Here is an 11,410-nt window from a genome sequence, read left to right on the forward strand (position 1 = left end):
CCGTGTTGCCAAAGTTTTACAGGCTCTGGGCCTCTCAGTGACATGCTCTTGGACAAGTGAGACTCCTTACATGCTGGGTGAACATGCCTTTCCCAGCCCACTTCAGAAAAGCCCCGGACTTTCTGCAGCAGTGCATGTCTTTGTCAAGGATGTCACAGCATTTCCCTAAGGGTAATGCTGCAGAAAGAAGGCTGCTCTTGTGCTTGATCCACAGGGGCTAAAAGGCTTGTATTTCTTGTTACAGTGTCTGCTCAGGCCGTGCCTGGGTGCCCACTCCTGCTAAGGATGGGACCAACGGATCTGCAACTTCTCTCTTTCTGGCCGCAAGGGAAGTGCAAAGGCAGTTTCCAGATCCTGCCTTTACTGCTTGTCAGCTTCAAAACAGCCACGAGGACACCTGCCAGGCTCTTGCTCTCCTGCTGTAAGGTTCATTTGATAAGCTCTGCACAGTATAGGCCTGAGGATTTTCTTCTGTAGCATTCTTGAACACAAAACAAATGTGAACCATAGTTTAGTACTTTTCTTTTTTTTTTTTTAAGAGAAACAATGCTTTCACATGAAGTGGGTATTTTGCAGAAACCCACAGATCAAATTGTCAGATACCCTCACAGCCACGGCGAATGAACTTTTTCAGCCATACGCTCGCATTCAGTTTGAACATGTTAGACTGGTCTCAGTGCAGCTGCTGACTGCTCTAACCACCTGACTGGTAGCGGCCTGGGTGAATGACCTGAATCCCCGCAGCAGCACAATCCTAAGTGCACTTGTATCAGCTTAACATGCTTCTATATGCAAAGGGAAGAGTATGTTTTGGGAAAGGCAGTATCAGCGGAAATACTGTAACCAATAGCACATCTTGATTTTCTTTGACAAGGTGTGAACCGCACAGGGGGGCTTATCTGGGATGGCTCTGCACTCTGATAACAGCTGTAAAATCCAGGGTTACAGATCTCTCTTCCAATAGGCCGTACCCTCTTCAGAAGCAGCTTAATGTGCATTGGGAAAAAAAGACTAGCTACCTGACCGAGAGCAACTGCCCTTATCCTACCAAAGAAAAAGTTACCATTGTTACCGGAGAGCGGCGGGGAGGCGACTGGGCGACCGCCCCCCGCAGCCCTGTCCCCTCGGGGGTGGCCCCGGCCCTCCCACCAACCCGCGGGGCAGCCGCCACAGACAGGGGGAGCGCGACGTGACTCAGGGATTTTGTCCGTGCCCTGGGTGCCGCCGGAGCGCTCCCCGTTGCCGGCGCAGTGCGGGGCGGCCACTGCGTGGGGGAGCGGCTGGGGAGGCCGGCAGGTTGGGCGGGTGCAGGAGGCCGGTGGGCCGAGCCCCTCCGCGCAGCCCCCGCACCCCCGCTCGCTGCGGAGGGTTGCCCTGGCGGCACGTGGGCCACACCACGCCAATGGGAAAGGCCGAGACCACAGAGTGCAGTCGGGTGCTCGCTGGACATCCCGCTTGCGGAGCCCGTCTCTCTGCTGCCGCTGTCTTGTTGGAGGCAGCGCAACCCGCCCGGCCGCAGAGACGGGCCCGCACCCTCCTCCCGCTATAGCTGAGGCTATACCCCCAACCCCCACCGCCCGCCCTGCACGGCCAGTGCCACCGCGTGCCCCGGGACCGGCCTTACCTCTAGTAGGCCCGCAGCTAAGCCTATGCTGGGCACGAGGCCGAGGGGCCTGCCGTCATCGTGGTCAAGAAGAGAGATGTGTGTGACCTCCCAACATACGGGTGGTCCCTCCCCTGTGTGCCCTTTGTCAGCCGGTTGCTAGGGGAAGAGCCCGACTCGTTCCCATAGCAACCGACCAAAGGGCACATGGGGGCGGGGCCACACCTGTGTTGGCAGGTCACGCACTTCTCTCCTCTTCACCAAGATGGTGCCCCGGGACCGGCTTTACCTCTCGTAGGCCTGCAGCGAAGCCTGTGCTGGGCACGAGGCCGAGGGGCCCGCCTCTTCCCGCCAGCTGTGCGCGCGTGGGAGCGGCGGTCGGGGTCGCTGGCTGCGCGAGGCGCGGGGCAAAGGTGAGGAGACGCGGCGGGAGGGGGGCGGCCAGCGGCGCTGCCCTCCCTCGGCGGGGCTCGGGGGTCTGCCTGCGTGGCCCCCGTCTGGAGGGGCGGTGCAGGACAGCCCCTTCCCCGGCTCTCCGGGAACTCTCCGGGAAGCCCCTCTGGGGTGCTGAGCAGGTGCTGGTGAGGAGGAAGCAGCCGAGGGGAGCTGCGGGGTGGGGCACACACACACCCCTACCACCACCACCCCCATACCCACAAACACCCCCGCCCACCCCGGTCCATCCCTAAAATCCTTCATCAATTCCCACCCGTCCGTCCCTAAACCCCTTCCCCCGCCCCCTCCCCTACTCCCGTCCCTCTGTCCCTGGCATGGCCCAACTGCCCAGCACCACCAGACCACTCTGGCCCAAACACCATAAGGCAATGGTTCCCACCTGACAACAGCAAGTCGAGGAACCTTTTTTTTCCTAAATAAAGACATTTTTGCTTCATATGCTGCCCACTACACCAAATTATGTCTTGCTGACTGACTGGATACCCAGCAAAGATGAACTCCACATCAAATCGATCAAATATATCAATCATTGAAACATATCCAAGGTAGTTTCTTGTATTATAATACAGGAAAATAGCATGCAATATGATAAAAGGAAACAGCAGTAGCTATTGTGAGCGATATGACAAAAGAGCAATAGGAGCGAAGCACCAAATTGTCACTGCAAAGCCTTAACGAGACTAAGGAAAGGAGACATCACCAATTCCAACCCCAACATCACACAAGACCACCCTTTATCTGGGAGCGCCCTTGCAGCCGGCACCAGCAGTCTCTTGGGAAATGGGAAATTCCCCTGGAGAAGGTGCCAGAAAGGAATTCTCCGGCTGCTTCTCAACCTGCCCTGGCAGACGTGTGAGGCACAGCACAAAAGTTCTGCTCCCTGATTTCTGTGGTGAGCAAAATTGACACGGCACATTTGCAATATTACACAGACCCAAGAAGTCACCTTGGAAAAGTAAAAGCGCAACACTGCTCCCCTGGAGAAGTGCGGCGAATGAAGAGACGGGACGCAGCTTGATGCAAGCAAGTTGTCCCTTTATTAGTGATTTTCTTACAATTATATATGTTTCTACCTTCTACATATTACACCCTGATTGGTTAAATCTTAAGCGTAAGAAACACCGATTGGTTAATATTTAAGGCACACCATTAGAACAATAGGTACTTACTAGTTTATCTTGACCTAGCAATAATTTTTATTCCAAGGTTAGGGAGTTTCTTTCTACGCGGCTTTCTTAATTACATACCGGCGCCATCTGTTCCCTTATCTGGCTACTTGTTTCTCTGTCCGTCTGGTTGCCTCCTCAACTGTGACGGCTCAGGGGTCTGCAGTTAGCTTGTTCCTTTGCTCCCAGGGCTTGTGCCCTACAAGTTCTAACAAGTCTCTATTCATCAGGCTATCAGTACTTGGACTCTTGTCCTTGAGGCCTTGTCCTACATCTCCCCCTTCCTGTTGCACAAAAAGAACCCCTGAAATCGAGCAAAAACAAGGCACAAGTAATAGAACAAATAAAAAACCAAGACGTATTATCAATGTCAAAATAACCCACTTTCTTTGTTCCGTACAATTTTACAATTTCCCCTTTTTATTTTTGAACAGCTAGTACCAGGTTTGCCATGTTCTGCAGGGCCCTTGCAAACATGACAGCAACCAAGGTAATAGCAAACAAACGATACTGCCAATTGAGTGAATGGATGCCAAAAAAGGCTGAAATTTTCTCAGATTTTGATGACATGTTGCTGCAATGGGGCGCCTAAAATCCACGCAGCACATACCATCAAAATCCTCACAGCCATGTCCTTGAACCAACAACAAAAAGCAGTGGCAATTTTGACTCACATTCTTAACTGCCTACCAAACAAGGTGATTTAACTCTTTAATGCTTTCTCTGCTGTTACTCTGGATAAGAGAAGAACTGCTGCGACACGTTCCCATCATAGCCTCCTACTACATTAGCATCTACAGAAAGACAATTATTGACATTCAAAGTGTAAACAATATCAGCTTCTTTTGGATTAACATTATACATAGGTGGAAGGGCACACCAAACAAGAACTGGTTCAGTCAAAAAGTTCGAAACAGCATGCCTTCTCTGAACATACCTCGGGGTCATTCCCTTCATTCCCTCTCTTTTTTATGCAAAGAGAAACACTTTTACCATAACAGAGAAGCCCCTATCTCTGAGCCCGGACACAAACCGCAGCTGTATGCGCCACCAGGCTCAGGGCAGGAATCATTCATGTAGTTACATAGCTATATATCACTACAAGCATGCAGACACCTATTAAACACTAGATAACCATGTTTATCTTTCCCAGTCTCCTTCACAATACCCAGCTGTTCTCTCATCTCTTGTTAGGTCAAATATTCTCCAGCTTCCTCTCCTACATCTCTCTTCAGACATTCTCTGTCCTCCTCCTTTTTGCTTGTTAATTGCGACAAGGCAAAGGTTGTGTGTAGCTGGGTGACCATGACCTGCTTTAAGTTACAATCAACTAAACACTGAATACAGAGAAAAAAAGCATGGGAGACATAAGGCAAACATCAATAAGGTGGTTAAAGATAATTATAACAAATCCTGTAATACTTTTGAGTCATGGCCCAAAGTTTCCCAGCCGTGAGAAGAGACCAAAGGCATCCCGCCCCTGGCTCTGTTGCAGATCTTTGTTTTAAGGCTTTTGAGTTTTGTATACTTTTGTAAATTAATTCACAGTGGTCACTCAGATTCACGTAACACATCCTATCAAAGTCTTCACACTTGTGTCCCTGTGCTAATAATAAAAATCAATAGCAACTCGGTTCTGTAGCAACATATGATGGACAGAATCAACATCTGTTAATAAGCCAGAAAAAAAATAGTATTTGTAGTATTACTTTGTTTAGCAAGCTAGCAGCCTAATTTACTAAGCAAGTTAAGAGCGTGTACTATTCTTACAGAAGAGATTAGAGAAGCAAAAATCTGTTATGCTGCATTCCAGAACTCAGCCTGAGAATTACAGTCTGCTGTGAGTTCTGCGTGACAATCATTTGACACATGTTGGGGTTGCGATTGTGAAAGTTGCCCGTTTACAATTTTCATTGACATTATCACAGCTAGTTGTTTTAAAAGCAACCCTTGAGCTTCCTGATGTTCGACTTGTTGCAAAATATCCTGAATCCAATCAATCAAGTTAGTATTAAAGTTAGTGACTCTCTAGGACCCTGCAAGACTGTGGCAAGACTCCCGCATCCTGACTGCCTTAATAGCCATCTCATTCATTTGCAAACAGTTGTCCCTGGGATGCCTTGCCTGAGTCACAGAATCGGCACAGTTAATTGCTCCAGCTAACTGCTCATAGTTAACAGCAATTCCCCGATTAAGGTTTTCAGTCAAGGCCACTACACATAGCTCACAAAAATCAAATAACCACATCATATACTGTATCGGTTAGTACCATACAAAGCAATGACTTCCAATCATGCAGTGTGAGCGTATAAGGCTCTGCCATCACTTCAAGAAGGGACATAGCAAATGTATTATGAATCCTCCCTTCCCGCACTGCTTTGCTTAACACTTTAGCAGCCTCGTATTGCACAGGCTGCCACTCTGCAGGTTGATTTGTCTGACAAAATACTGAACATGCCCTAGCGACTCCCAAAACCCATCACTTAAGTGTTTCCCACTTGCATTCCTGCCACCAATCCCTCAGACTCCCTTTCACCCTCCCCAAAAATACAATCAATGCATCAGGAGAGACAAGAGGGTGGGGAAAAGGTCTAGCTCCTTTTCCAGATCTATAGGACCTGGATCAAAAGGTTTATCAGTGTCAATAAAATCATTGTCCGAGTTATCCTGTTCCCGTGCTTGGTCCTGTGTTGTGAGGGTCGCTGCAGTCAGTGACAGAAGCTTTGGGGGCAGAGGAGGTGTGGACGGAATCGCCATCGCTGACGGTGTCTTGAGAAGAGTCGCGCTGTCGGTGGAATTTACAGCTTCCTCTGGTTTAGCACCGATAGTAGAATTAGTCCACACTTGGCAAAGAGTAGTCAGAATTTGCCACCAAGGTGCTAAATGCATTCCCGACGCAGAGTTCCCCGACGCAGCAGCATCATACAATTGTCTGCTGACCGCTTTAATTTCTTTCAAAGTCTCTAAAGTTTCTTGACTGCTCGCCTGTCTCAATGAGTACAGGTTTCTAAAGCTTCTTAAAATTTCTTCAAATATTTAAAATCTCTAAGGTTTCTTGGCTGCTCACCTGTCTCGATGCATACAGGCGTTATCCTCGGGGTTTAGGTTGTCGGCCTGGTCCAGACAGCAAGACGATCGTTCAGCCAAGACGTCTCCTCCGGAACGCAGCCCTCTTCCACGAGCTGTCTTTTTTCCGTCCTTATTCTTCCAAGGCTTCGGAACACCACCATAGGGGTCACCATTTGAGGAGATTGAGGCACGGACTCCCTGATCTGACTAGAAGACCCTTTATGAGTCCATATACGTCTCTTTCTGGGGACGAAGCCTGATTCCCCGTTACGGATTTCCCACAGCTCACCTCTCAACTCCGGAGGGATTTATGGCCGGCCGGCTCCTGCTTCCTTTCAGCGGATCATTCAAAGTTCTGTGGGATTCGCTGCATGTCGCTCAGTTAGGCGATTTGAGAGCCCTTCACGTTAGATCCTTAAACGTATCACGTCGGGGTCACCAATTTGTGGCGAATGAAGAGACGGGACGCAGCTTGATGCAAGCAAGTTGTCCCTTTATTAGTGATTTTCTTACAAATATATACGTTTCTACCTTCTACATGCAGCCACTGCAGCCGTAGGCCTGGGCTTGGAAACATGGTGCAGCTGTGAAAGCAGAGCAGCCTGGGGAAGCCCAGGAACTCCGTGGCGTGAGCAAAGGCCCCAGCTCGTGGATTTCCCCTGAAGCCCAGCTGTCCCTGAGAGGCCACTTTCAAGCTGGCTTGCGCCTCGTACAGAAACCCACAGGGATGCCAGCAGGAGCCAGCCCAAGGCATTCTCTGCCTCCTACTGCCACCCCCAAGGCCCTGAGCCCACCTATGACCTGCCTGCCTTCCTTCCACTGTTCCCTCATGCTTCTCTCAGAGCAGGCAGAGCTTCAGCCCTTTGCGGTGACCCTTTGTGCCCGACTTGGCAGCCTGCCTCCTTCGGCAGGTGCCGGCTCTGGAAGTCCTTGCCTCACACAGGAGACTGCAGTGCACTGGCGCATGGTTAGCCATGCCAACGGAAACACTTTATTTCAAGAAGGCAGCCTGCTGAGTTCTGCCGTTGTGAGCAGCGCGGGCAGGACAGAGCAGGCCTTTGTCACTGAGGCTGCCTTTCATCAGCAGGAATTGCCCCAGCAGGAAACGGTCGTCGTGCGCTGCAGCCTGCCCTGGATGCTCCTCATGGTGCTGCTCCAAGCTATTTAGCCCTTAGGTACTGCAGGAGCTCCTGCAGCCGAGTAAAGAATTCCAGCAGCTTCTGGACTGGAAACGGGCAGGGTGGAAACCGGCTCGATTCTGTTGGCCTTGGCCTTGGCCTTGGCCTCTGAACGGGGGTGTATGTGAAGACTGGCTGTGGACTTGCAGCAGTGGTTACTGCTGGGCGCAGTCGTAGAAGTGCTGGGTGGAGGTGTAGACTCCGGGCTTCCTTGTTCTCGCACAGCCCGTCCCCCAGCTGGTCACGCCAACAAGCCAGAAGTAGTCGGCGCTCTTGTCTTGGCACATGAGAGGCCCACCGCTGTCCCCCTGCAGCACAGGAGAGAGGACAAAGGGGTTGTTGGGTGGCCACCGTCAGCCCGGTGGCTGGCTCCTTCTCTCTCACGGCACCTGCCAGAGCTGCATTCAGTGGCCAGCCAAGCTCTGTAGAAGCTTGCCTGGCAGGGGGTGGTGGGCCTGTAAGGCAGGGCTCGCTCTCACCGCGGCATGGTGGTGGTGAAGGTGTGTCAGACGGCTGGGATGGTGGAGCTGTGGGCTGCCAAGGGCACCGGGTGGGCCTTCTGGGCACCGTGCCAGGCCTCTGGGACAAGGCGGGCAGGCCCTGGGCAAGGGCCTGCCCATGGAGAAGGGCGGGTAAGGCCCTCAGCGGTGGGGACCCAGCCATGGGAGTGTGAGTGGCCAGCAAAAGGCCGTGATGGCGCACGTTTGGGCAGTTGTGGCGGGGCTGCCTGTGCTGCCAGGGTTTGGCTTGTAGCACGCTCCTACCTGGCAGGTGTCGATGCCGCCCTGCGGATAGCCAGCACAGATGTTGTGGCTGTGGATGGCCCCCCTGTACCAGCCGCTGCTGTTACAGGCCCTGGCATCAATGAGGTGGACCTGGGCCTCCTGCAGCGCGTATGCCGATCCTCCAGCTGTGAAGAGCACAGAAAGAAATTAACACCCAGCAGCTCATTGCCAGTTCTCCTCCCCCGTCTGGCTGAAGCCCTCGCCCAGGGCTTGGCTTTGCATGCGGACAGGCGCTGGACCACTCTTGCCTTTCTGCCTCACTCTGGGTCAATGGCTCCGGCCCCTCTCTCGAAGAGACAGGCTTAGGCCCCCACAGCCTGACTCTGGCTTTCGCCTCTGCCATCAGGAAGCGCATCTGGCTTCCCCAAGCTGGCTAAGCTTGCACTGGTGCCACCACTGCGTTTGGGCCACTCACCTCTTGCTTTCCTGGCACCCCAGCCACTGACGTAGCAGGCTGTCAGCTCTGAGACTCTCAGCAAGGCGTCAGGCACACAGGCAAGCTGTACGTAGCTGTTGCACTGGACAGGCTGGTCCAGATCCAGCAAGGCAATGTCGTTCCTCTGTGTGACGTTCCAGGAGTGCTGGTGAACCAGCAGCTGCCTGACAGCGCGCACCTGAGCCTCAGGGCCCAGCTGAGTCAGCTGGGTGGCACCGAGCACCACGCGCAAGACGGTGATGTGCCTGGAAGGCAGATGGAGAGAGGGCTCAGAGGGAGCGCATGCACGTGCTGCAGCAGCTCTCTAGAGATGCTCCTGCTCTCAGCCGTACGTGCCATTGCTGTCCATGGCTTTGGTAAATCCTGCATCAGCCTTGTCTCAGGAGTCTGCCTTGTGCTGCTGCCTGGGCGAGCCTTGCTCACTCACATGCTGGAGTGCAGGAGAGAAACAGGAGCCAGGCACATGCACTGCATTTAAAGCGCAGCAGGGCTAGGTCCGTGGGGGGCGAGGGCAGTGGCTTCAAGCATGGCAGCCTCAAAGCTTGTGAAAGGTGCGGCAGCTCCCAGCTGCCACCCTGGCTTGTGTGGCGAGGCATAAGGAACACAGCGGAGGGAGCAACTGGGTCCCAAGGAGGAGGAGCGGGCAGGCTCTGCCTGAAAGTGGAAGAGCTGCTCTCAAGGCGCTTGAGGCGCAGCAGGGCTTCCTAGGCCCCAGAACTGGGCCTCCAAGCCAGCGGGCTCAAGGCTGCTTTGTGTTTTGACAAGGGACCTGCTGCCGGTTCCCATGGGTCTGCGGAGAGCAGGCAGAAGGTGGCCTTGGAGAAGACAACTTGTCTGCTGGGATACGCTGCTCTTCCAGCACCACATTTGGCAGGTGGTTAGCAGGGAATGGCATCAAAGGTGGCCACGCTTCACAGCTGCTTGAAGGAAGAGCTTGGGGTCATTTTGTGGAGAGGACTCTGGCAGGGACAGCAGTTCCCTAGCAAGCCCGTCAGCAATGGCACGCAAGTGCAAGGGGACCTAGCTAAGAGCACCCAAAGGCCACGTGTGTTGACAGATGGGGCAAACCTGGGAGCGTGGTGGGGCAAAATGAGCGGGGTTGGCCTTGTCTTGGCCAAGGAGAGCAGGGCTGAGAAAGGGAGGAGCCAGGGAAGATGAGGGGCACGTATAAGCACGGCAAGCGGAGAGAAGGGGGAATCAAGCAGCCAGGCAGCCAGGCACACAGAAGCAGAGTGCTGGCTGCTTTGCTTGCCTGAGCCCTGTGCCTGATCACCACAGAACCCGCTGGCCTCTTTTTGAGAGCCACCCCAAAGACCTTCTAGCGTGGGATTACTTTGTACCCGCTGCGCGGTGGGTCCCCTGGCCTGGCTGCTAGCAAAGGCTGATGGCAACACAGGCCATAGGCAGCCAGCGCTTGGAAAGCCCCAGTGTCTCGGGCCAGCTCCTGCTGGGAGCCCTGTGTGTGTGCGCGCAACTCACTAGTGAACCTGAAGCTGGACTAGGTGACCAGCAAGAGGGATGAGAGAGCCTTTCAGGCATGTGGATGGCCTGTGGCTGCAGCCCACGTGCTTGCTCGTCCCCAGCATCCCCACCTTGCAAGAGGACCAGGCCTGCCAACCACTGGCCACCTCTCCACCTCCTGGAGGCAGGAAGGACTTGGAGGTGCTTGAGCACGCATGCCCTCAGCTGCTGCCCACCTAGGCACGCCCCCTCTGCAGGAGCATTTGCGTGTGTCTTGGCTTCATTTGCAGTAACACACTTCACAGTGGACAAGTGTGGATTCAGAGTTGTCCAAGTCTGGAGGTCAGTCTCGTTCCAATGAGTGTATCCTGGTCTTGGCCACAAGTTATTCCCGTTAGTCTCAAACGGAATGGGGATACCAGCTAGAGGAATTCCTGCCTGAGTATATTCAGGGAAATGGGTACGTACACAACAATCACTCTTCTTAACATACATTATCAATGTTCCCACCGGTTTCAAATGAGCATTCCGTGTCTGTGAGTCCTCCTGATCCCACCAGAGTTGAGAATGTAGCACACCACATCACAGGTCAAATCCTATACACTTGTAAAACATGTTTCAACAAAGAAGAACAAAAGAGTTCAGGGACAAGTTGTCTGGGCTGTATGAGTAGTTTATTTTGAAAATGTTGTGACGATTGTTAAATACATGTAAAATACATAAATAAATACAATGAAATGTTAAGAAGAAAAAGAAAAAAGAAAAGAAAAAACCGGGGGAGAATTGTAGAGGAATTATAGAGGAATTGAAGGCAGGTTAATTATATTGATAATATACAGCTGTGGGCATGCTTCAGGGGCGATCTGTTGGCGGCACACGTGGATAATGTGCAGCTGTGGCTGCTTCCTGCGCACCCCCCCACACCTCCCCTCCCCTCCCCCCCTCCCCTCCCCTCCCCTCCCCTCCCCTCCCCTCCCCTCCCCTCCCCTCCCCTCCCCTCCCCTCCCCTCCCCTCCCCTCCCCTCCCCTCCCAAGATGGAGGAGAGACAAGGAGAGGCCCCAGGAGAAGCAGAGTGGACTGGCCTGAAGAGGCTGAAGAAACAGCATGGCCCATAGATGAACTTCTGAAACCTTGTGGGGGACTGGTGGCTGTGCCGGGGCAAGGCGTGGGAACTACTTATTGAAGTTAACCTGGCATATGATGGTAAAAGCCTTGTAGCAGCCAGCTAGTTTTGATAGTGCTTTGACAGTGTTGG

This window comes from Falco peregrinus, unplaced genomic scaffold (genome assembly GCF_023634155.1).
Source record: "Falco peregrinus isolate bFalPer1 unplaced genomic scaffold, bFalPer1.pri scaffold_19, whole genome shotgun sequence".
NCBI classification, from domain to species: Eukaryota; Metazoa; Chordata; class Aves; order Falconiformes; family Falconidae; genus Falco; species Falco peregrinus.